Source organism: Scylla paramamosain, chromosome 5 (assembly GCF_035594125.1).
Source record: "Scylla paramamosain isolate STU-SP2022 chromosome 5, ASM3559412v1, whole genome shotgun sequence".
NCBI classification, from domain to species: Eukaryota; Metazoa; Arthropoda; class Malacostraca; order Decapoda; family Portunidae; genus Scylla; species Scylla paramamosain.
The window spans coordinates 17,744,192-17,771,691 of NC_087155.1; the positions used below are offsets into that span (position 1 = coordinate 17,744,192).

General features: G+C 42.0%; 1 long non-coding RNA gene across 1 annotated transcript in view; it reads right to left on the minus strand.

The window, feature by feature from the left end:
- The window catches only part of LOC135100609 (uncharacterized), a 56,484-nt gene that overhangs the window by 12,752 nt on the left and 16,232 nt on the right, over nucleotides 1-27,500 (minus strand). The window contains exon 2 of the long non-coding RNA XR_010268815.1: nucleotides 13,003-13,093. This is a non-coding gene — a long non-coding RNA (uncharacterized LOC135100609). The remainder of the gene's footprint in view (nucleotides 1-13,002; nucleotides 13,094-27,500) is intronic.

The following is a 27,500-nucleotide window of genomic DNA, read 5'->3' on the forward strand; positions in this document are numbered from 1 at the left end:
CATAATTAAAAGAAGCAACTTTACTTAGAAAGGTTACGAGGAAGGACAGTGTGAACTTTAACACACTTTCAATTATTACGGGTTATTAGGCGCTCGATTATTGCCTGTTCATCGATAAACAGAGCTGCAAAAGAAAAGTTTTTTTTTTTTTTTAAGGAGAATTGTACAATAATGTGCATTGTATTCATTTCAAATATTCGTTTCAAGAACTTGTTGTCAATGAAATCGGATCCATGGCTACGTTAAAATGCTTTTCCATGTTCCCGTTTCCATAATTTATATTTTATCTCTGACATTCCAAAAAACATGGCCGTTCCTAATATAACTCGATGAAGTTCACCCACAACCTGTCAAGCCAAACGTCAGACATCTCAAAGGTAGCAGTCCACACAATCGGTGGTTACAGAAAATTCTTTCTCACCCTGACACGAATAAAACTCTGAATGCTGAGGTTATCGCTTTCAAGATATCACGTGAAGAATACGAGAACAAGAAAACAAGAACAAAAAATAAATAAATAAATAAAAAATAATAAGAATGAAGAATATGAATGTTAAAATCATCGCTCACCAAATACCATATGAGGAAAAAAAACAACAACGACGACAAAATACACAATAAGAATAAAGAAAATCGCGCCATCCAACAAAAGTCATTTTACTAGAGCTGTCTTCACCTCATACGTGTATTTGACGTGACTCAAAAACATACATTGCCGACGGAGCAGCAAGCTCGAGCGTTATTTCCGAGCAGTATTATCGCTGCACCGAGCCACACTAATACTACAGTAAATCAATCAGCAAGTCAGGATCGCTTTACTTTGTATTCTGCCTGCCCTCTTACATTGCTACATATCCAGTGCTTTTATATGAAAACAAGGTGATTCCGTGTGTGTGTGTGTGTGTGTGTGTGTGTGTGTGTGTGTGTGTGTGTGTGTGTGTGTGTGTGTGTGTGTGTGTGTGTGTGTGTGTGTGTGTGTGTGTGTGCGTGTGTGTGTGTGTGTAGCTTCCGTCTGATCAAATGCAGCGCAGGACGAGCTTGCCGCACTTCAGTGCTCATATTTCCTCATCTGTTTACAATGTGTCATAATTATTATCAGCTTGAATTGACTGTAATGTGAAATTAACAAAACAGATTATAGAAACGCAGAGGTAGATAAATAGACAGCATACATAAGTAGACAGGCAGATAGACAGACAGACAGACAGACAGACAGACAGACAGACAGACAGACAGACAGACAGACAGATAGGCAGGCAGGCAGACAGACAGACAGACAGACAGACTGATAGATATGTAGAAAGAAAATCACAGACTGACAAGGAAATAAACAAGACAAGCACACACACACACACACACACACACACACACACACACACACACACACACACACACACACACACACACACACACACACACACACACACACACACACACACACACACACACACACACACACACACACACACACACACACAAGCAGACTAAAGAGGTAGAAACATATAGACAAATTGTATTGTGTGTGTGTGTGTGTGTGTGTGTGTGTGTGTGTGTGTGTGTGTGTGTGTGTGTGTGTGTGTACGTAGGCGTTTGGTCGGCCTCATTCTCTTCACCACACGATTATTTCTAAAGTCTAGGGCTGAATTTTAACATTTCAGCGAGTGAAAATGTTGGTCAAGGGAAAAATCTTTACAGAAATAACAAAACAAATCTTGTTAAGCCCAACACAACAAACTGATTTTTCCTGTTGTTAAAATGAATGTAAAAATATATGGTTTCTAAATTTCTTCCGTGCGTTAATCATATCTTCCTTTTAATTTTTAGCACTACTGAAATAAAAAAAATAAAAAAACGTATAACTATTATCACACTTTTTCTCTCTTACTAAATCATATCAAAAGTTGCAAATACTAAAGTGACGTTAGTAATGAAGCAAAAAATGTTTCAGTGCTGGAAAGAAATTAGCAGTTCTGTTTCATTAGGGAATAAAAGAGTGTGTGATCGTGAAATGTTCAGGTACAGATTTATGAAAAGAGTGATGATTGATGACCGATGACCCGCTAGCCGCCAGCCAATCCTGTTAATCCTCAGTCATCCCTCCGTAATGGGTCTTAATGGCAAAGTTAATGTGATTTTATTGCCATGTAATGCAGTAAAGGAATTTATTATTTTTTTCAACGGGAGATTTGTTCATATACCACATTGTCACACCACACACAACCACACCGTATAGTGCATACAGCTGTACCACACCTTGTCACACCGCACCACGCAGCCACACCACACAACTACAACCACGCCATCCTACAGACAACCACACATCACGTCATTACTGGAAAGCAACACACGTTACATCACTATCGCAAACTTCACCACCACTCATCACCATCAGACCACATCATATACCACCATGCTACTACAGTACCAACATCACTATACCACCAAAATCAATATCAACGCACACACACACACACACACACACACACACACACACACACACACACACACACACACACACACACACACACACACACACACACACACACACACATTATATTACTCCACAAACCATATCTCTAACACATCACTGTACCACCAACACCACTTTCAACACCACACACACACACACACACACACACACACACACACATCAATACTCCACCCACCACATCTCACTCACACCTCACTCTACTTTGCCTTGCTACATTTTACCACACACGCACACCAAGTAATATCCCCCTCACTCCGCCACACCAAATCACACCACATTCTGCACTTCCCCCCACCACACTGGCATGCCACATCACTTCCCACCACATGAGCTCGCCACATTATTCCGTGCTGCACATTGAAGCAGATTCTAATAAAAAAGAAAAAAATAAATATCAGTTTTATGAGGATTTTGCTTTTCAATTTACTTTCTCTCTTGGGTTTCTTATTTTTTTTTCATGGCGGGAGTTTTAAGCAATGGTTTGTATCACCTCGTGTTGTTCATCTCAGGTTGGAAAATGTCTGTTGAGAAATGTCTGTTTCCACTTCTTTAAGATGTTTTTGAAACGATCTGATACTACAATGGCCTAGTTTAATTTCAAGTTTGTGTATTTCATTTTACAGTGTTATGAAAGGAAGGTCACTTTTCCAACTATATTTCAATTCTTTCTTGTTTCTCCTTTTATTTCTTTTTCATATGTTTTTGTTTTCATGTCTTCACTTTTTTTCTCTCTTTTTTTTCTACTGTTTTGTTTTCTTGTTCGTCACATTTTATTCTTTACACGCTGCGTTGTACAACACCCTTCACTTTTCACTCTTAAATCTGTGATATTTCAGAAGTCTTTCCTCTCCCCGTGTTTGTCTTGCTTCGTCCCTGCGGGTCTCCGCTGCACCAAGCTATGGCCCATTTCACTCATAGATTTTACTGCATTATTGTGCTACACTATACTGCACCGATGCAGCATGGTACATCATACCACGCTATGCTACACTGTATATGCCACACTAGACACTGTCCCTATGCGAAAAATAGACTCATTACTTCCCGACTATACCAATCTGGATCACGCCACATCGCAAAAAAACACAAGGCATATCACGCCATATTTCACTTAACAACGCTCCTGTACTCATTATTGTCTTCTCTGCCATCAATAATCTTTACATTCATCGTATGCTAAGCTGATGTAGAAACCACGCTCCAATGTCTCCTCTTCGTCACGGCGAGGTAGCTGACTGATTCACTCGTAAAGTTCTCATCACTCTCCAAAGTTTACATATATATATATATATATATATATATATATATATATATATATATATATATATATATATATATATATATATATATATATATATATATATATATATATATAAGATATTTTCAATCATTGCATCAGTTAGCTTTACCATTAGTTGATTTTCAAAGATATCAATAGAGGAGTAATATCAGTATTTATCAAAGTATATATAGTTGTTCCGATTTTTGCACCAATATTTCAAGCAGGAATGAAAAAAAAAAAAAATCTGGTAGGTGTCATGGAAATGAAAGAATAGGAAAAGTTAAATTCAGAGCAGAACTTTTTTTATTCCCCTTCCGAAAAAGTTTGCCTAAGGACGACGCGAAAAGAAAGAAAAGGAAAAAAAAACACTACATTTTGTGCATACAGAAGTATAAAGTTGAAAATAAAGGCACTGGCTACGTCTTGCAGTGGTGCAATTATGACGACGAAGAGAAGAAATGAATGGAAGGTCAAGGGCAGCGGGGCAAGAGTGTCAGATCGTCACGGGAAAACATCCATAGAAAAAAAAAACGAAAAACATGCGTCCCTCTCAGGCTGTCACGGGTGAGAGGGAGGCACGAGTCGCGAAAACCAGTGGCAGTATGTTTTAGGCCAGACAAAGAATTACCACCAATATGACAATGCCTGACTTGCATTACAACACCTGTTTCTGGTATTAGAATTCTGCATATTTCCATGTCAGTATCCCCGCCCACAGAGACGGACGCGCACACACACACACACACACACACACACACACACACACACACACACACACACACACACACACACACACACACACACACACACACACACACACACACACAGCTCGAAATCAATGTCACAGCAAAATTTCTCTGTCAAATTAATCCCAGTGAAAGCAAACCTTGGACAAAAGACGGGAGGAAAATCAAGAATTCATCAAAACTAAAGCAGACGAACTCCCATCCCTGAAAACAATATCAAGAGTAGAACACAGAGATTGATGCTCCAGTGTAGAACTAAAGCGAACATTCCAGTAAATATTTCTTACGCCATCGAGGGAAGAGGTGAGGAGACAGAAGGTGGAAACTGAAATGCGAATGGAAGAAGAGGAGGTATGTGGACTAAGGACAGAAGCAGGAAAAAGTAAAACGATGGAGGTATAGAAGGGAGAGGAATATAATGTAAGAAGACTCTCTCTCTCTCTCTCTCTCTCTCTCTCTCTCTCTCTCTCTCTCTCTCTCTCTCTCTCTCTCTAGTTACAAGTAGAAATAAAAAGAAACGTACACACTGAACTCATAAAGACACTTAAAAATATGAAATAAAAAAAAAAAACCGGCAAAACAAAACGAATACAAGACACAAACAATCTTGCAGGGTGGACAGGAACGACCCCCCTGACCTCTGCCCTCAGTAACGCACCAAGCACCTCAGAGGTCGTCCAGCCAGGCCACGCAAGCAAACCAGGTCAGCGGGTCAGCGGTCAGTTCCTCCGCCGGGTGTCTTGGCTTAGACGGAATAGTAAACACAACAGGGAGGATAATTTTTTTTTTAGTTTTGTGTGTTTGACGGACGAGAACTATGTGAAGGATAAGATGTGACTGACTGAGGGGATAAAGTGAAGTGAGGATAAATATTTAGATTTATGTGTCTGATGGATGGGAACTGTGAAAATTATAAGAGTGGTGGCTGAGTGAAGAAGATGCATAGTGTGCTAGATGTCTTATGTAGGAGTGTGTGTAATTTGAATAAATATGCAAGAGTTTCAATAATAGAAGTGAGATTAATGGGATATTAAACTCGTATGTAAATGATCAACAAATAAACAAGGTTCCTGTTGCTGCTGATACTACTACTACTACTACTACTACTACTACTACTATTACTACTGCTGCTACTACTACTACTACTACTGCTGCTAGCACCACCACCACCACCACTACCACCAACGCCTTTAACATTACCGCCCCACCAGTCAGAAGTACTACATGTAACACAGAGTTACCTTCCCTTCCTTTGTGGTATGATACACTTCCCCTTAATTACAGCTTAGAAGTGATACATAGTCTCGAGGCAATCTTTACCAGACCAAACACACGACCGCCAGGTGAGCACGTATGTAATGATTGAATCACGCGTCACACAGTCGACCTACATACACTAGTCTGACAGTAACACACACACACACACACACACACACACACACACACACACTCTCTCTCTCTCTCTCTCTCTCTCTCTCTCTCTCTCTCTCTCTCTCTCTCTCTCTCTCTCTACCTACCTAGCTACCTATCACACAAACAGACACACACACACACACATTCACCACAGCCAGCTTACATAGTGTATCAAACGTGCCAATAATACTTCATCCTTTAATTACACTTGCCTATGTATATCCAGTTTCTCAATTAAACAAAGGCATCACCCCATTGGCTGCTGAGGTGGTGACGTCAGGGAGCCTCCGTGCCAACCAATCATAAATCGTGCAGCACATACTGTAATAATGGCGTCACCCCATGCTGAGAGAGCCTGCCGAGAGGAGGGGGACAGAGGAGGAGGGGAGCCAACGGAGGATAAAAGGGAGGGAGGGAGGAATGGAGGGAAAGGGATAAGAAAGAAGGATCTCTGGTTGACTTGACAAACGGAGGAAGAGGAGAGTGAGGAAAGAGACGAAAAAGGAAAAGAAGGAAGGAAAACGAAGGATATTTCTGATAAAATTCTTTGAAAATAAGCACAATGTTTAGGAAGAATTTAATTTAAGATAAACACAAGGTTGATACCGGCGTGTATTGAGAAATGCGACAAGTAATACAAGGAAAGGAGAGGGAGAGGGAAGAGAAAGAGGAGAAGGAGGAAGTGGAGGAATATGAACCGAGGACAAGGATACAGGAAAAGTAATAATGGAGGAGGAGGAGGAAAGGAATAAAAGGAGGCAAAGAAGAAGGAAGAAGAGAAGTGTTAAGGAGAGATAATATCAGAAACATAACAGGGAGCGGAATGAATGTGTGGAGGACAGAGGTGAAGGAAAACTAATAACCGAGGGGAAAAAAAAAAAATAAGTAAGGAAATTAGAAGGAAGTAGAGAAGTTAAGGAGGCAGTAGCAAAAAATACAGCAGGCAGCAGGAAGAATGCAGGATACACACGTGGTTGCCTGCTTGGCTATAAATCTTCGTTCCCAGTATAGGAGCAGAATAAAAATAAATAAATAAATAAATAAATAAATAAAATAAAAAAATAGCTAGGTCGAAGCTTCGTGAGAACACAAGAAAGTCAAAACAGCAAATAAAAGAAGAAGAGGATGGATAGGAAGATAAGGAAACGAAACTGGAAATGGAGGAAGTAAGTGAAGGAGGAGGAAGAGGAGAAGGAAGAGAAGGGAAAAGGTGGATGAAATAGAAGGGAAGGTGAGGAGGACGAGGAGGAGGAGGAAGAGGAAGAGAGAAAATGTGGATAAAGTAAACGGGAAGGATAAAGATGAGGAGAAGCGAAAAGGTGGATAAAATAGAAGAGAAGGATGAGGAAGAGGAGGAAGAAGATAACGAAGAAGGATTAGTTAAGAAATGCATACGATTACAAACGAAGCACAAATAGGAGGAGGAGGAGAAGAAGGAGGAGAAGGAGGAATAAACACAGGATAGGAAGGACATAGGACGAACATAATTTTTATATCTATTGGACTGTAAGGAGGACATGAGGTGAATTGATATAACTATTGGCAAACCACATCGTGAAGAATAGAAGAGAATGTTACACAGAAACGTTTCTTCCCAATGATTCTCCTTCACCGGCACAGTGCCAGCAGAAAACAGCTCGAATGCTGGAGGAGGAGGAGGAGGAGGAGGAGGAGGAGGAGGAGGAGGAGGAGGAGGAGGAAAAAGAGGAAAGAAAAAAAAAGAGCAAAAACAAGAACAAAAGCAAGAACAAGAAGAAGAAAAACAACATGAAAAGAACACAGCAAGAACAAGAAAAATAGGAAAAGAACAAGAAGAACAAGAACAAGAAAAACAAGAACAAGAACAAGAAGAACAAGAACAAGAAAAATAAGAACAAGAACAAGAACAAGAGGAGGAACAGAAGGAGGAGGAGGAAGAAGTTAAAAGAAAAAAAAGAAAACGGGGAGAGGGGAGAAACAGAGAAGCAGGAAGACGAGGGGAACACAGGGAGGGATGAACAAGGGGACAGAAAAGTAGGCGTGGTGAGGGACTGAACTTCTTTTGTCAAACTTCTGCCGGATTACAACTCTCCGCTTGATGAACTTGCTGTGTTCTCGGAGGTGACGGACAGGGGCACGGTACAGGAAGAGAAGGAGGAGGAGGAGGAGGAGGAGGAGGAGGAGGAGGAAACTTATGATTTAGGTCACAGTGTGGAGGTGGCGGAGGAAAAGTCGTGATGTTTGCACAGTTTTTGTTTGCTTTGATTGCACTCGTGTGTGTGTGTGTGTGTGTGTGTGTGTGTGTGTGTGTGTGTGTGTGTGTGTGTGTGTGTGTGCATGAAATACTGTATTGCTAGACACCTTCTACAATACCATTTCAAAATACCGTGACGTGCAAGTTTTCCGTTATTCTTTCATTTTTCTCAACTTTCTGGTTTGTTTATAGTTTGTTGTTAGATATGAAACAAATATATTCATGTTTTATGTGTCCTATTGCGGAAAAACAGCCATTTTACCCATAAAAGTTCACCTTTACTTGTATTTCATTTTATATCATTCTATTATTGTGTCACTTCAATATGACTGCCCACCTGTGTGTGTGTGTGTGTGTGTGTGTGTGTGTGTGTGTGTTTGTTGTGTCAGTGTGTCACCAGGCAAGAGTCTTTCTAGTCATTCTCTCTCTCTCTCTCTCTCTCTCTCTCTCTCTCTCTCTCTCTCTCTCTCTCTCTCTCTCTCTCTCTCTCTCTCTCTCTCTCTCCCCTGTCGTGTCCTCCGTTGCAATCTGTTTTCACTGTTTCTCGAGGCTTTTACACGCGTCATCAAAGGATCTCGTCTGCTCTTTATTGCAGTTCTGAATTCGAAACTGAAAGCAACAAAAAAAAAAAAAAAAAAAAAACCCGAGACAGGAAGGAAAAATTCGTCGAAAATATGAGTCCCGGCGAATCATTACCTGGAGACAAAGAGGGGAGGCGGAGGCTGAGTTTCATTTACGAGGTGTGGCTTTGAAGTTTTGTGCTAAGAGATACTACGATTTTGTTATTAACGATGCCACCTTTAATTTTTTTTTGCTTCAAGATGTATGTGAGGCGAGGCGGCGGCGGCCGTTGTCTGCTGCATGTGTGTGTGTGTCTTTGTAACTTCAGCCTTGTTGTCTTGTTGTTGTTTTATCAAGTGCATCAAACCTATTACTCACGCGCTGTTACCTTTATGTGTGTGTGTGTGTGTGTGTGTGTGTGTGTGTGTGTGTGTGTGTGCGTGTGTGTGTGTGTGTGTGTGTGTGTGTGTGTGTGTGTGTGTGTGTGTGTGTATGTGTGTGTGTGTGTGTGTGTGTGTGTGTGTGTGTGTGTGTGTGTGTGTGTGTGTGTTGTATTAGTTCCATCCAGCCATCCGCAAAATTACAACTACTACATTAAATTTGCATTACACGACAAAGAAATATTTGGTAAACTAAGGAAAGCGAATATGCATCCCGCGGCTGAGAACAGTATTTAGGAAAGAAATATTTTGAAGGTTTTATTTCATAAAGGACAAGTGGCAGTGGCCACATCTCAGGCTATCGACCTTTTCTGCACACGACTCGTGAATAAAATAATATTTTTTTTTTATCATACGCTGAAAATGACTCACATGCATCACAGGTAATTTCTTTTCTAACTTATAATTCCTTATGAAAATGCTCTGTTCGTGCTAACTGCTCCCGTTGACCTTATCGGCAAAGCTGTTGCAACCATCGCATGTAATATTCACGTCCTTGAAGTCATTTACCGGACTATCCTCCAAGGAGCAATGGACTTTTAATGTGACGGTGTGGGGTGCAGTGTCCGCCCCGGCCAGGCAGGCTGACCTCAGTCTTGTGGATTTACTCAACACGACAACCAGAACAATATATGTAGCAGTACAGTATGTGTACAAGGACCACAATTCGTGGCTTCCAAACGCACATGCTGCACTTCACTGCGTCACTTAACATAAAAAATAAACAGTAGACCAAAGATGTTCTGACATATTTTTGAAGGCTCAGGAACCTTCACTTTAGTTGCCATCCTTTAAAATGTGTTGATGTTTGAAGAATATATGTTACGCGTGAGTAGTATTGGCGGCAGGGTTCCTCTAAGTCAGTTCCTTTTAAATAATTTTGTATGTTATTGACAATTGGTAATGGAGGAAGCCAAAAGGGCGCTCGCGTAACTCCTGAAGGGAGCTTGTACGTCGAACCTGCAGGGATAAGTACGTTACAATCACGGCTGTTAGTGTAGTGACTAGCAAGTAATGCTAGAGGAAGTGAAGTTACAGAGATAATTAAACTGTGAAACTTTTATCTTCTTCATATTCACGAGCTTTTCATTAGAGGACACCTTAGAACTCCAAGGAATAAATGAGAATATCTACAGCATCAGAAGCCCCAATGCCAGTACCGGGAGCAGCCCTTCTTAGCGTGGTAAAGATCCGGCACGAGTCTTGGGACCATATTCTGAAACACTTCCGAGCCGCACCTCTACTACTTTCAAAAGGCTCTAGTTGAAGTTACAGGGGTATTCTTTACTGTTCTACACTACTGATAGGAAAAACATACTTGACAACCCGGCTAATCATCTCTGTGGCTTTTGAAAATAATCGTGATGAAAGAGTAAAGCGTTTACGGGCCTTGCTGATCTTGCTAGTGATGTGATCGCTTGAGGACGGCAGCAAGTCACGAGCCACCATGTTGTTGCACAGCAGGGCGGCAAGGCGTACGTAACTGTCTGCCGGTGTCATGGATTAGATATTACTGCAACGCTATGAAAACTAGTTACTCAGTTTGATCAGCACATCAGCATTTCTTGTTTCTGTTCTCCCGGAACCACCAACGCTTTACTCACAGCCAAACACAAGCACACCGCTACACCATTACCAAGAAAGGGGAGTTAGTATACAAGCAACGTACTAATGAAGCAAGTCCAGAGTGAGGGGAAGAGTTCAGTGTATTACAAAGGTGCGACACGGTAAATTTTGTATATAAGACGCGGCGGTAGGATCAGTGGCACGTGACGGAATAGATCGCTAATATCAATAAAATACATTATTTCGGACGCGGGATGTTCCTGGAGCTCCTACATTTTGCAATACATTCTTTTCTTTTATCTCAGATCCGACGAACGCCTTACATATGACATAGAGAACCAAAGAGGGTTTTCAATCACCAGCGTGTTAATTAAAACCTGGTATCGAATCTAATGCACTTCCTGAATTTCTTCACCGAAATAGTAGTCAGTCATCTCAGGTCAAGCAATGTCATTACATTATTAGGAGATAAATATAATTAACATCCAGTTCTGCTTGTAGGCTACACTGCAATTTACAGCTCACAGGTCTGGTAACTGCACTCATACCAATGCACAATTACCACTCGTGCCTCTACCACCCCTCCGTCCTCTCGTTCCCCAAACAAAAACAAATACCGCGCTGCACTCCATGAAATGTTGGACGCAAGACAAGGAGCGACTATTGCCCTCTACAAGTCTTACGTGATGGGAAGTCCAGGAATTGCTTGTGAAATGTTCAAGAGATATATCCTAACAATAATTTCTTAAGATGATGATAAGATTTAAAGTGAAATGTTAAAGTGACGAATTATGATATAAGTGGTATTATGAATATAAACAAATGATTATATTCCATAGCAAGTGTCTCCCTCGCTAGTCATGTTTCACTGATTTCGCTTAAACAAAAGTAAAACAAAAACAAAAAAAAGCAAAAAGAAAATTATTTAAATGAAACGTGATGCACTTCTGGTTAGTTCTCGTCTTCCATGAACCCGTGAAAGGAGTAAAAAGTGTTATTTACTGAAACAGTTGGTGGAAACTTGTACATCAGAGGAGAGAGAGAAAAAAAAGGGGGGGAAGCAAAAAAAAAAAAGACAGGAATATGAGAATGATGAGGAGTAGCGTTGTGCTGTGGAAAGTCAACAAAAAGATTCATAATCCTTCAGACTCAAATACTGACAAGGGAAGCGTGGTGGACGAGTAGGAAGTGATCAAATAGACTCGTAACCCCTTAAGCCTTACTGTAAGTCCAGATGGAAACGTGGTGGACAAACAATAAGTAATCACACAGACTCGTAACCGTTTAAGCTTATAAATCCAGACAGGAGAAGCGTGGTGGACGAGTAGGAAGTGACTAAAAAGACTCGTAATCTATTGCCTTTCCATTTAATGCACTTTTTTTTATTCACTCGTTCTTGATTTGTATCCAAGAAATGGCTTGATTACAAGTTGTGTAATGGTAATAACATAGAATGCGTAAATCTAAGGAAGTGTCTGTTTATGAAGTCAATAAGTTTTCTTCCAAATGAAACGCACTTGTTTCTTAATTCGTGTTGCTTCTAATTTAACAGAAGACACGGACAAGATTAAACAGGAGAAGTTAAGAGGAACAGGAAAAAAAAAAGTAACAGAAAAACAAAGTCAATCAGTTTTCCTCCAAACGAAATGCACTTATTCATAAATCCATGTTGTCCATAACCAAACTCAAGACATAGACAAGACGGAACTCAAAAGCTACGAGCAACATTGCACGCAACAGGAAAGCAATTATAACGAATGCTGCAAATATCGGATAAGAAATATGATACTATTATTCTGCAGTTATTTACTTTATTTTCTTTCGCCTTGCAGTTCAGTTAATTGCATTGTATTGTCTATAAACATGAGCGAAAAAAAGAAAGAAGTCATGATCAATTTATGAGAGAGAGAGAGAGAGAGAGAGAGAGAGAGAGAGAGAGAGAGAGAGAGAGAGAGAGAGAGAGAGAGAGAGAGAGAGAGAGAGAGAGAGAGAGAGAGAGAGAGAGAGAGAGAGAGAGAGTGTGTGTGTGTATACAAGGGTAAACATAAAATAAACAAAATTTTAAAAAGAAAGAGCAAAGTCATAAGGAAGTGTGTGTGTGTGTGTGTGTGTGTGTGTGTGTGTGTGTGTGTGTGTGTGTGTGTGTGTGTGTGTGTGTGTGTGTGTGTGTGTGTGTGTGTGTGTGTGTGTGTGTGTGTGTGTGTGTGTGTGTGTGTGTGTGTGTGTGTGTGTGTGTCAAGAATCTAAGGTAACAATTACAAATAGCTTACTGGTTGTCAGAGGGAGGTGGCGGAATGACACACGCACCTCGCCATCTGGAAGCAAGAAGAGTTCGACAACCTCTCGCGTCACACGTACAGCCTGCAAACAAAGAAGAAAAAGAGTTAAGAGACAAAATAGAAAAGATTGATGCGATAAGTCCACCACGAAAGAATGTGAAGGAAGTGTCTGTCTACGTGTATGTTTATGTGGCTGTCTTTATCTCTGGTCTCGGCTTGTTTCTGGTCTGGCTGCCTGTGTGTGTGTGTGTGTGTGTTTATTTGTATGAATATATGTATGTGTGTGGTTTGTCGGTCTGTCTGTCTGTTTGCGTGTCTGTCTCTGATCTGGGTTTGTTCCTGGTACGGATGTCTGTTTAACTGTCCGTCTGTCTGTCTGTCTGTATGTATGTATCCATCTGCGTATGTATATTTGTATTTATATCTCTCCCAAGACAACGACACGACGCCCCGCCTCGCGGCACGCCAGCAATGAACCAGCCCGAGCCCTCACCTGGTCCAAAATCAGCGCTGGTATTGCGTCGGTTAAGGAAACAATCACAGGAATCACTGGCATCTACGACTCGCACCTACACCAACACAGGCCACGCGCTCGCCTGTTAAATTCCACCTGAATACGACGTGCACTGCCTTGGCCTAACACACACACACACACACACACACACCATTTTCTCTCTCTCTCTCTCTCTCTCTCTCTCTCTCTCTCTCTCTCTCTCTCTCTCTCTCTCTCTCTCTCTCTCGCTGTGTATTTCTCCATTTGTCTGTTTAGGTGGCTGAATGTCTGTCTCCGCCACTGCCTGCCTACCCAACTGTCTATCTGTTTGTCTGTCTGTCTTTCTTTCTGTCTGCCTTTATGTCTGTATGTCTGTGTCTGTCTGGCGACCCTCCTTTATTAGTGCCATGACAAGGGAAATGGGACAGAAACATGCAACATCAGTCGTGGAATATTATACTGATACACGTTTAAAATATGCCTCGACTGCTGCAATTAATTATAAAGTCAACAGCTACCCCCCCGTCTCTCTCTCTCTCTCTCTCTCTCTCTCTCTCTCTCTCTCTCTCTCTCTCTCTCTCTCTCTCTCTCTCTCTCTCTCTCTCTCTCTCTCTCTGCTATGCATCTATCGATCTGTCTGTCTCAACTTTGAAGAGACTCAGTGACCACCACCCTTCTGTCCCTTCCTTTTGTTTCATAGTGGCCTTCGCAAATACCTACCTAAGCGTGCCACGTGAGAAGTAAGGGCAGGAAGGAGTAAGGGCTGCACTTGCTCGAGCTGACAGAGAACAAAATTAATGGCCTGCTTATTTTTTTTCATCGCATCGTTTTTTTTTTTTTTTTTTTGTGCCTGTCTCTTCGTCTTTTCTGTTTTTCTGTCTGTCTGTTAGTCTCTCTCTCTCTCTCTCTCTCTCTCTCTCTCTCTCTCTCTCTCTCTCTATCTCTCTATCTCTCTCTCTCTCTCTCTCTCTCTCTCTCTGTCTCTCTGTTCACTCCCTGCATCCCTCTCTCATCTCGTTTTTTTTTTATACGAGGTGACCTGAATCTTTGAAAGTAGGTCAGAGGATTTATTGTGTTGTTTCGCAGTGCAGGACGTGGTTACACATTGCACATCCTCCTCCTCCTCCTCCTGTTGCTGTTGCTGCTCTTCGATTCCAACAACCTTGCCCTGCCCCTTGCCTGTCCCTCGCGTGCATTCCCCCGCAGCTCACTCACCTAATAATCCTCCCTTGTAACACAGGGTGGAATCAAAAGATTTTCGCCTCATCAACTCCTTTACTCTAACTGAATGTCTTCAGCCTCTTTTTCATAGCCGTAATGTTGCATCTCTTGCTATCCTCTACCACTATTCAAGCTAACTGCTCTTCTGATCTTGCTAACAGCATGCCTCTCCTCCCGCGGCCTCGCTGCACAAGACATTCTTCTTTCTTTCACCCTTATTGTGTCCACCTCTCTAATGCAAGAGTTTACCAGTATTCTCAGTCATTCATTCCTTTGTCTGGTAAACTCTGGAACTCCCAGCCCGCTTCTGTATTTCCACCTTCCTATGACTTGAACTCTTTCAAGAGAGAGGTTTCAAGACAGTTATCCTGCACTTTTTTGACTACCGCTTTTGACTGTTCGGGGACCAGCACCTCACTTTTTTTTTTTTTTTTACGGTTTTGTTGCCCTTGGCCGGTGCCTTTCCTACATAAAAAAAAATAAATAAAAAAACTCACAAGCTCACATTTCTCTTCGATCTCTAATATAGTAGCTCTGCTCTTCAACCCAACCTGCAATAACCCTGCGAAGACCATACGGTCTTTCCATCACCCCCCTCTATCCCTCAATGGTCTTCCTCTTCACCCCAGCCTCCAGTAGCCTTGCGACCTTTCCCTCTCCCCTCCTTTGTCTCACACGTCACCGGTAATGTGTTGTTTCTCATGATACGTTAGTGGCACGTGTTCAACTTTTCTCCTGCCACTTATCTGTTTTTTAATTAAAGGTTGGACAAGAGAAAGGATCCTTGACACCTGCATAACGTTTTAGTTATATTGCATTGTGCTTTCAATTGTTCTACTTGATGAGTAACGATACTGACATGGCTATTGACACCACTCTGCATTATCTTTCTATACAGTGACATTCTTAATTATATCCATTGTCATTGTGTCTATTACATCACGTTTTCTCCATCACCCAGTTCCTCTACCTGTGCTTTACACTACGCTTCTCATACTCGTGTTGACAAAACTACCCACACCCATTATTCATCACATTATCATCACAACATTTGGTATCACATCTACCCATACATCCCACCTCCGTTAGCCTGTCCATATACCTGTCCTTCTTTGATTTTTTAACGGAATGGACCCTCCCACACATCCATCCACACACACACACACACACACACACACCCAACCCTCCCACCCATCCACACACCCACCCACACACACACACACACACACACACACACACACACATCTATTCTATCATTTAAATTCTATTTCTGGCTGCCTTTTAACGTACTCGATGGAACCTCCCACACACCCACACCCACACATAGAAAACACTCACACATTTGTCACTAAAATTCGATTCCTAACTGCCTGTACACTTACTGATACATCATAACGACCACTCTCCTCACTTCCCAGCCACTCGTGTCCCTCTCATCAACCTACATCGCCCAGAATTATGTAATTAGGTTTCATCGGCGGATTGAGCAATTGACATATTTTTACTAGTGGATTATCACACGTTCTAATATGACTTACAGAGGCGTATTATCCTGATGAAAGAAAAGCAGGTATTATTTATTACTATCGCTATTATACCAGTGACGCATCTCGGTATAGTATGTATACTCGTATAGTTGACTTCCAAATGTAAGCATGGCTCTCCTCGACCTCGTTCATCACCATTATCATTATTACTGTTGTCATCATCATCATCATCATCATCGTCATCATCATCATCATCATCATAACCACCATTAGTAATTACATGGTGTTTGTTTAATGGAAAAATGCGAAGACAATGAATTTGGCGCTTCTGGTCAAAGATAAGAACATAAAAACATAAGGAAGGCTGCAAGAAGCCATCTGGCCTACACGTGGCAGTCCTTGTATAAAACATACCTTTCTGTTTGCACCTGTCATCCTCATTTAAAGCTACCCAATAACTCGGAACTAACAGGCTGTTTACAGAGTCTATTCTTGTGATCTTCCACTCTGTTTGAGAACAAATTTTTTTTTTTTTTTCAATCAACCTTTATCAAGCTTGAATCCAATATTTCTTGTATCCTGAGGACTGCTTATGTCATCCTTGCTTTGCCCGCTGTGCCACTGCTAGGACAGGTTATGGTGGGTGCTGATGTGAATATATGCAGTGAAAAAAAATGTAAGGTATTGAAGTGAGTGACTGTAGGAATCCTAGTAACCGGCCTTTGGGAATTAATTCAAGTAGCCGCGATTTTCTTTATATCTCTGGATTAATAATTTTCCAAGTATCCAGTGAGGCAGTTTATAGTAATTATATTATTATTATTATTATTAGTAGTAGTAGTAGTAGTAGTAGTAGTAGTAGTAGTAGTAATGGTAACAACAACAACAACAACAAAGATAGTAGCATTAATATGATAATAGTAATATGACGCTCTAAGTTAATTATGGTGGTTGAATCATGGAGGGAGGTAATGCCAAGGTTTATGGCGCGACGAAAGAAATAACAGCTGCAAGATAAAGATTGAGTGAGGGAAGTGCACAAAGGCAACACACACAACGCGAGGATGCGAGAAGCACCGCCCCAGGAGAAGACAGGACCCCATATGCATATACAGGTGTGTGTGTGTGTGTGTGTGTGTGTGTGTGTGTGTGTGTGTGTGTGTGTGTGTGTGTGTGTGTGTGTGTGTGTGTGTGTGAGAAAGAGAGAGAGAGAAACAGACAGACAGACATGCTGGCAGACAGACAGACAGGGGCACGGCAGAACAGCGGGTACAGGCAGAGACAGGTGGAAGGGAGGAAGGGCGTGGGCCGTAACACTGAGATAAAGAGTAGAGGCGCGCCCCTTATGGAAGAGTTTAAGCAAATAGTAATGAGCGGGTGAACTGCAGGGAACGTGAGGGTGTGAGTGACGGAGGCGAGGTGCGAGGCTGTGTGTCAATGCCCCCACTCTTTTGCTTGGGATTCTGAATTATCTGCTGGTTTTATTTATTTACTTTATATACTTGTTTGATTAAAGAATTCATTAAGCAATTAAAGTTTTTTTTTATTGATTTCATTTACTTTATTTTTTTAAATTTATTTATTAATTAACTTATCTTTTTTTTTTGTTGTTGTTGTGTGTGCGTGTGTATGAATGAGTCATGAGTTGCAGTGGTGTTGATGGCGATGCTGATGACTAACAAATGATGACTTATGATGGCAGTGCATTTTTTTCCTTTATCCCCAAAAGTTCCCATGACAAAGCGTATATTTTAGTAAATTTAAAAGTTTGAATATATTTCTGTTTCGTGTTCCTAATCCTTCTTTTATGCAATCAACTTCAAGCTGTCCGAGGAAAAATAGAGACAAAAGATAAAAGCGTTTCCCTTCCATTACCATTGTTTTTTTTATTTCCCTAAAACACATAACTGAATAAAATTCACGAAAAAAATTGCAATTAACACATTTTCAGAGAAGTGCAGAGGGTGCCAATGCCTGGGAGACGAGTGCAGAGGGTGTCAATGCCTGGGGGACGAGTGCAGAGGGTGCCAATGCCTGGGGAACGAGTGCAGAGGGTGTCACTGCCTGGGAGACAAGTAAAGAGGGTGCCAGTGCCTGAGGGGCGAGTGCAGAGTTCCAATGCCTAGGGGACGAGAGTAGAAGGTGTCACTTCCTGAGGGGCGAGTGCAGATAGTTCCAATGCCTAGGGAACGAGTGCAGAGGGTGCTAATTCCTGAGTCGAGTGCCATTGCCTGAGGGACGAGTACAGAGGGTGCCAATGCCTGAGAGACGAGCGCAGAGGATGCCAATGCCTGAGGGACAAGTAAAGAGGGTGCCACTACCTGGGGTACAAGTCAGCGCTGCGCCACCGCCTGCCTCCCTGCCTGCCTGCCGTTACCTGTGCCTGGCTGGCTATTTCGTTGCTCTGCTGGTCGTAACTGGAGGTATAGCAGTGTTAAATGTAAGCAGGAAAAGAACAGAAAAAGTGTCGTGAAAATACAGAGATTTAAACTAAACACAATTATCATGATTATATTGTGGAAAAGCGACCGCAGCAGAGGACACAGGGATCCGACCAGCGGTCACCTGCTTCCGCTGAGGTCAGCATGACGGAACCTCGCCAGACACACAGATGAAAAATATAAAAGAAAGTATATAGAAATACTATAAAAAATGTAACAAAAAAAGTTTCGTCTCTTCTTGTTGCGCCATCTGCTCCGCCACACTGCTGCTGGCTATGGACGTTAAAAAAAATATTATATATATATATATATATATATATATATATATATATATATATATATATATATATATATATATATATATATATATATATATATATATATATATATATATATATATATATATATATATATATATATATATATATATATTCACACATGGTAGCTCGCGGTGTCGTGGTGGTCATAGCGGTCTGGTAATCGTGGATCCGGGCACAAATTCCGAGCTTAATGAGTCGATGCGAACCGCGGCCTCGGCACACTACTGCTGTGTTTACCTGCCACAGAATAGGTAGGGAACGTGAGATGAGCAACTGTGACCTTGAAACACAGTAGTCTCGCTAGTACGACCTGGCCTAGCCTTGCATGGTATATGACTTACACATTTGTAGAACTTGTGAAGGAGTCATTTATTATGCAATAAAATCATGTACGCTAATGGTGATGATAATGATGGCAATGGTGGTGGTGGTGATGATGATGATGATGATGATGATGATGATGATATACTCGTACACACACGTGCGCACAGAGCAGCACACCACAGTAAGTGTATTCGTGCAGGAGCGCCTGTCGACCCGCTGTCAGACCCACAGCTCGGCACAATCTCGCCTAATGGATAGCCAAACTCGCGCTGTTTCAGGCGAACAGAGGCAAAACGAACAAATCACCTGTTCAATCCTAGTGTTGGCCAATACACGGCAGCTCATCTTAGGCTCCATCAGCAGGGTGCAGCAAGCAGACGGCAGGAAGGCAAGCAGATACAGACATGATTTTCCGGATAAACACGCCTGTTTGCACTGTGCTTGCTTTGCATAATTATTCATAGGTAGGCACTGGTGTCTGTCTGAGTGTGCGTCTGACGCCATGTGTACAAATCCTGGCGATGACTCATGTCCGCATCAGGCAGAAGAGGGAGGAAGGACGTGTATGAGGATGAGGGAACCCATAATTGTATTAGTCAATATAAAAGCGGTAGTGTACGTGACCTGACATGTACGAACACACACACACACACACTCTCTCTCTCTCTCTCTCTCTCTCTCTCTCTCTCTGTCTCTCTCTCTCTCTCTCTCTCACACACACACACACAGATCACAAGACAATCTTTCTCGTTACATAACCAACCATAACGTCCCTCAATTCTTAATGACTTTGCTCTGACGTGTGTATGGCGACCTCAGCAGAGAGAACCACTTCCGCACTCACAAACCACAAATTTCGCAAAGCCAGAAGCGTGAATTCGTCTGCGGTATTACGTTTGCGATGATGTGTGCGTTTACATTTGTGAGACCGGAAATTTTAAGGTTATGAGTTTTCATTTGAGGATAATAATGTTAATTTTTTTCAAGTTTTTAATGAACAACCTCCTCAATTCTTTCTAATTCCTCACTACTTCGTCACTTTGGGTTTCGGTTGAGGCATCGACAGAGGTACTGCCAACCTCGCCTGGCTGCGACACGTGGTGGGGGAAAAATCTTGTTGTCCTGACGAGAGGCGCTTCTTCAAAACAAGATCATTTGGTTTCCGATTTACCGCATCACGATTGAAATTTACTTTCGCTATCGACTGTCTGGGAACGGAAGACTACTCAAAGGCGTCCACAAGCAGGGGCGGGAAGATTCTGAGAAATTATTCTGTGAGACGTAAACACTTCCCTGAAACTGTGCCGTCTTCTCCCCAAGACGACGCCGCGGTGCTAGGAAGGGGATAGGAGGAGTAACAATTCTGGAAAGTGTAATTGTAAAGCAAGGGAAGAGAATCGGTGCATCAGTTTTTTACAGAATATGTTGGCATGGTATTTTTCTTAGTGTCGAGTCATCATGAAGATCTAAAAGTAGATTTTTGGGGCAAATTTATGGATGAGAATGAAATAGATACCTATGTTTCATGCAAGAACTGCCACGTGTAAACCTGACGGCTTCTTGCAGCTTCCCTTATTTTATTATGTTCTTATGTTTTTCCTTCCTTCCGTGTTTTGCTTCCATTTATTTTCTTTATCGGACTGAAAAAACTGTAAATTAGTAAAGCCTTGGGGGTTTTTAAGAATCTTGAAATTGGAACGACAAGGCCAAACATGTGGTCACTACAGCAACGATGATGGACGGAATAACTCACCGGATTTACGGGATGAAATAATGTGCAGGTCTAAGTGAAAGTGTTAACTGTTGATTCACAAAAAGGGAAACAGGTGCGAAGTTCGACAACCTGCTGAGATTTTTCCGCAGAGGTTAACCAATATAAAATTCGTGTGAACTTCGTGTTGTGCGAATAAGGTGCAGCGGTGTATCATGTTTTTCCATCCAGAAACGAGGCTTTTTCTTTCTCCCTCTGGATGTGTGTGTGTGTGTGTGTGTGTGTGTGTGTGTGTGTGTGTGTGTGTGTGTGTGTGTCTGTTGCACCGGAAACCCAGGATGAGGTGAGGTAAGCTACACAACATGGTGAAACAAAAAAAGAAAAACAAAGTGATGATTTTTCACTTCCCTCCTCTACACAACGATTAATTTCGCTTTATTTCCGTGTGTTTGTGCGTTCGATTATGCATTTATCTTTTTGGGTGTACATTTTCTTTTCTTTCTTTAAATTTCATCTGTGTCTAGCCGTCTCTCTCTCTCTCTCTCTCTCTCTCTCTCTCTCTCTCTCTCTCTCTCTCTCTCTCTCTCTCTCTCTCTCTCTCTCTCTCTCTCAGGGGAACAGCAGAGGCCGCCTGAGACCAATGAACCAGGTTTGTTTGGTTAATTTGAGAGCAAGTAATTAGGCTCGGAATGAAAGGCTGAAAGGATGTAAGGAGGAAGGAAGCACGGAGTTAATGAGAAAGGGAGGGGGGAAAGCAATAGGGAATAGAAGGACATATGAAGTATAAGGGAAGAAATGTGCTGAGAGGAAAGAAAGGGAAGAAAGAATAACACAAGGGGAAAAAAAGAATTTGAAAGATACTTGAAGGAATGAGCAGAAAGAAAGTAAGAAGAATTAAAAGAAAGAAAACAGGATAGGAAAAGTAAGAGAGAGAGAGAGAGAGAGAGAGAGAGAGAGAGAGAGAGAGAGAGAGAGAGAGAGAGAGAGAGAGAGAGAGAGAGAGAGAGAGAGAGAGAGAGAGAGAGAGAGAGTTACTCATAAGGACTAAAGAAGGGGAGAGAAGGAAGAGAAGAAAAAGAAGGTAGGTAAGGAAAGGAAAAGAAGGAAGAAAGAAGGAAAGGAGAAGAGGAAAAGAGAAGGAAAGAAGGGAGGAAAAGAGAAAGAAGAAAAGAAGAGAGAGAGAGAGGGAGAGAAAAGAAGGAAAGAAGGGAGGAAAGGAGAGGGAAAGGAGAGAGAATTGAGGGAAGGGAGATGAAGAAGGGAGGAGGGTTGTCATTTGGCTGTACTGTGGTTTAATTCATCAAGTTAATTACGACGATAATATTGATCCATGTAATTTGTCTTTTTTTTTCTGTAACCAAAAGAACATTAATCATTTTGGCTCGTTTGTTGCTGCTCCTGCTCCTGTTGTTGTTGTTATTGTTGTTGTTGTTCTTTTATGACAGTTGTAGTTAGTGGTGGGGATGGTTGTAATATCATTGGTTGGAGTGGTGGTGGTGGTAGTAATAGTTGTTGTGGTGGTGGTGGTAGTAGTAGTAGTGGCAGAAGCAGTGGTAATTGTTAATGTGATGATAAAAGTGATATTGGTGGTGGTGGTGGTGGTGGTGGTGGTGGTGGTGGGGATGGTGCTGTAAGAAAGAGGTAAATATTATAAAAAAAATATAAATAAATAAATAAATAAATAAATATAAAAAAAATCAGATAAACACAGTCAACAACTGTCCTTCCTACGAGTGTGTATCATTTTTCACGTGTTCTTCACATTTATCAGTCTCAAAAAACTGAAGACTGACCGTATTTTTCCAATCTCCACGAGAAACATGGCGCGTTTTTACTCCCATTTCTTTGGCCGCTCAGGAAAGAGAACACTGGCACTCGAATAACAAACTCTCCGACCCAGTATTTACTTCTCATCCGCGCTGATGTTATTTGAGATCGCTGAAAAATGTACGTAGACCGAAACAGAATAACGGAGAGACGGAAGGACGGATCGCCTCGCCATGATGTAAGTCTAGAAGAGCCCTGAGTCCCAAGCCCTGAGCCCTGAGCCCTGAGCCCTTCTCTTCTCGCGGGCCGTCATTTACTTATCCAATAATCTCCCTTGACCGACCCTTGTCCGTCTCAGTTAATCCGCTACACAACATCGTCTTGGAAGCAGCACCGTTCTCCAGTTCGGCGGCTGCAACCTTCACTGCCAATGAAGAAGAGGAGGAGGATGAGGAGGAAGAGGAGGAAACGAGGGACGCGCAAATGAAGCCAATTAACATTAAACTACATTGAGAGGAAAAGAAAAATAGTAAAGTGAAAGAAAACGCCTTGCAACACCATTTATTTTATCAAAGCCAAAGAAGCAGAGCAGAAGGAGGAGGAGGAGAAGGAGAGGAAGAAGCAGAAGCACAAGCACAAGCAGAAGCACAAGGAGGAGGAGGAGGAGGAAGAGGAGGAACAAAATAAACAATTTCAGGCAATCTCAATTAAACAATAATGAAAGGAAGCGAAAATCGTCAGCACACACACACACACACACACACACACACACACACACACACACACACACACAGGAAAAAACCTCGTAAGACAAGATGGAGTCTGTATTTATTTACCGCCACGGAGAGTCACCGTGCGCCACACGAACACCAACACAAAGCGATTAATCAGGCGGGATTTACACAACAGTCCTTCATTCCCTCCGAGGCTCATGTCCACAGGGGAGAGAGAGAGAGATTCGCCATCTACCCTTTGAACGGTCACTCAGCTCCGATTAATCAGTGTCCGCCGCTTGCTCGGGGCTCTCCTCAGTGATAGGGTTTGTCGCTTAGTCTCAGGGACGTCTGGAGCGGTTCTTCTATCCCCGTAGGTACGTCTAGTTCTCTACCTATCCGCCTGTCTCCTAAGATGCTTGGGTGGGTGTTTATATGCGTGTCTGTTTTCATCTGAATGTCTAAATTTAGCGAAGAATTCTTTGTCCCTCGCTAATTTTTTTTTATTCTGTCTTTGTCTGGTTTGGTCAGTTATTTGTACTATTCATCTTTGTATCTTTATAACAATGTGTTCTTTTGTTTTAGAATTGTCGTCTGTCTTTCTCTCTGTGTCTCACTATTTGCCTGCCTCTGTGTGTTGTTTGTGTGTGCGTCAGTATGGTCTTTTCTCTACTCTTTCTGCCTGTCATTTTGTTTGTCATTCAGTCTATTTGTCCATCTGTATGCCTTTGATTTCACAGTCTGTTAGTTTCGCTTGTCTCTATGTATGTTAATAATAATAATAATAATAATAATAATAATAATAAACAGTTTATTATTTAGGCAGTTAACAAACTGAAAATGTACAGAGGGGGTGGGGAAATACTTAACATTAATCCTAAAGGTAAGTCTAACCTAGAAGGGACTATGTGTGTGTGTGTGTGTGTGTGTGTGTGTGTGTGTGTGTGTGTGTGTGTGTGTGTGTGTGTGTGTGTGTGTGTGTGTGTGTGTGTGTGTGTGTGTGTGTGTGTGTGTGTCCTTCATTCCTGCGGCCTATCGGTGTCATCTTTCAGTCTGTCAGACAGCTTGGTAATTCAAGTTTTTTTTTTTTTTTCCTCTATTTCACCTCTTACCCCCCTTGCTCTCACCTTCAGATTTAATGCAGAAGTAAATGATCTTAAAATAATCTTGTAAGTGTTAATTCCAAGCGTTCAGGAGATGCGTAGTAAGTGTAAACAAGTGTCATTTCTTTCCTGGTACAATCTATTACCGGTCTTGAAGCTGTAGCCATCACCTCATCCATTTCAGCCGTTACTTTTCGAAATTAGTCATTTGAAAAGATGAGATTATGGCGTGGACACGTGAGAACAGCTGCCCCACTGACCTCTTGATGTAGATGTGTGTGTGTGTGTGTGTGTGTGTGTGTGTGTGTGTGTGTCATGTCTCCACGTGTCCGCCATCCACGTAAAGAGCAACTCATGGCGGAATCGATACTCTTCTCTACGTGTCCCGTGGGTTTTGCTTTGTGGGCAGCCTCCGATACAACCTTATGAGGAAAATGGTCTTCTGGGAAGTCTGCCAATACCCTCTCATCCTCCCATGTTGTTACTCAGAGTCCACGGTTTCAAGCAGTGAAGCCAACAAGCTGCGATTCAGTCTCACGAAGTGATCGCTGATTTGATACGTGATCGCGACAGTGTTACGTACGCAGTGTAAGTATTTCCTACCTACACGTACGTTTTCGCCTCTTACAACCCTTATGATATACTGTACACCTCATATCCTACACTGAAGAAGAGAATATTAAGGTAGTAAAAATATTAAATTTGTCCTTCCGTCCAGAGACTACTTCCATACATGAAAATTGTGTAGCGTGGTTTATTACTTTTACAACTGAGTGGAGAATATGAACACTAGCGTCTTAACAAAAGGTTAAATCTATGCACACGTGGAATTGTAAAGTGAAACATATAAACGTACGAATCGTTGCCTGTGACAGGTTCTTTCCGTGCTTTGCCAACCTTTAAGCTCTGAATAGCCTCTATCAGGCATTAAAACGCATGTGATCCTCTTTATTAGACCACTGATCCAGGCGATTCATGAGCAGAGATCCACCAGCATAGAGCTACCTCACACATGCACACACACACACGAAGTAAAACAAATCAGTGTTCTGAGCTCAACACAATTTATGAGACAACAAGTGACACGTAATCTATCTTCCGCCATCGACAGCTGCACTGATACTGTCATGCGAAGGGACGTGTCAGTGCTAGTCAGTGATCTAATGCTCGCACAAGATTGTCGCATAACATTTTCTCTTCTCTTCTAGGATTCTTATTGCAATGGGATTTAAAAATGCAGGACAGAAAGCCCAATTAGTATTCCAGTCCCAAAGGCCAGTCACTCTAAGACATTCATCTGGAATAGCTTTCTTTTCTTTTTTTTTATGTAAAAGGGCAACAACAAAGCTGCAAATAAAAGGTTAATCCCCACAGAGTGTAGTCAAAAGGATTATCCAAAATTTGAAGATAATTGTCTTATGGACAGAGAATGATAATAAAAGGCATAACTGGAAAATCTTACCTGATCTGAGATGTATGACGTTCCTAGCAACTCATCAAGCCTCGAATAGCATCTGCACAACTGTCATCTACCTGGTATTCAGCATCATTGAGCTGACAGAGGGAGAGACCAATGATACCCTTGCAGACTCAGTGTTTGAAACATCAGTGACGGAGGAGGTTAATTCAGAATGTGTAGCTGTGAGTAAGGAGCGCCAGGGCCATAAATATTTAGGAGGGAAGCTGTGAAGGCAGGGATTCCAAAGCGCCTAACCTGTACCTGAAGAGTGTTGTGCTGCTGCCTGGGCGTCGCGCCAGGATAGGACTAAACGTTATGGGAAAACATGGATAGGGTAAGGGACCGATGCCTCTTACTGAAAGCAATAATATTTCCCGACTCTAGCCAAAGGAGACTCTAGCCAAAGGAAAAGTTACCAGGAGACGTCTATAACTCGTCAAGGTCGTGCTGAGTTGCTCGCACACACACACACACACACACACACACACACACACACACACACACAAAGGTGATACTATTAGCTAACGGTGGTGTTGCAAAATAGCATGGAGGTATATTGCAAACCACTTTATTTATCAGTGTTACTTCTCCGACCCACCAACACACTCACTCTCGCACTAAAATTATTATCTCCACTACCACTACCATCACCACTGACACACACACTACCATTACACCCACCACCTCCACCATTAACACAGGCATGCCTTCTCACAACGCCACCACTACTACCATCGCCACTGACACACACACACATACACACACACACACACACACACACACACACACACACACACACACACACACACACACACACACACCACCATGACAACCACCACCACCACCACCACCACCACCACCTGTTCCTTGGTAACCGCAGTGTATTTTATGAAAAGATAAGAAAAATTAAGAATTGAAGCACATCACCTTAAATATTTCATGTAAACTTTTTATTTTATTATTCTCTTGGGAGGCGACATTCTTTGATGGCTTCCTTCCCAGAGGAGAGAGAAAATCCGAAAATTTGTCACTTTCCCAGGTCAGGTAAATGTTGTGTCCTTAACGCTCTATTTTATGTTTTCTCAAAGGGGCAAAAAAATAAAATAAAATAAGTAAAATAAATAAATAAATAAATTAACGTAAAGAAGCAGGCGAGACTGCCTGAGACTTGATCCCATAAAGCGATTCAAGACACGACAAAGGAAAAGTTGTGGAGTAACATCGTGGCGGTGGTGCTGGTAGTGATAGTGGTGGTGGTGGTGGTCGTACTGGCGAGGGTCGTGGTGCTGGTGGTGCTGGTGGTGATGGTGATAAATTATAATAACAGTCCTGAGGTTATGGTAATTGCGGGAGCATTACTAATCATGATGGTGGTAGTAGCAGTGGTACTAACGAAAGTAGCAACAGAAGAAGCAGTAGTAATGATAGTGGTGGTGGTGGTGGTGGTGGC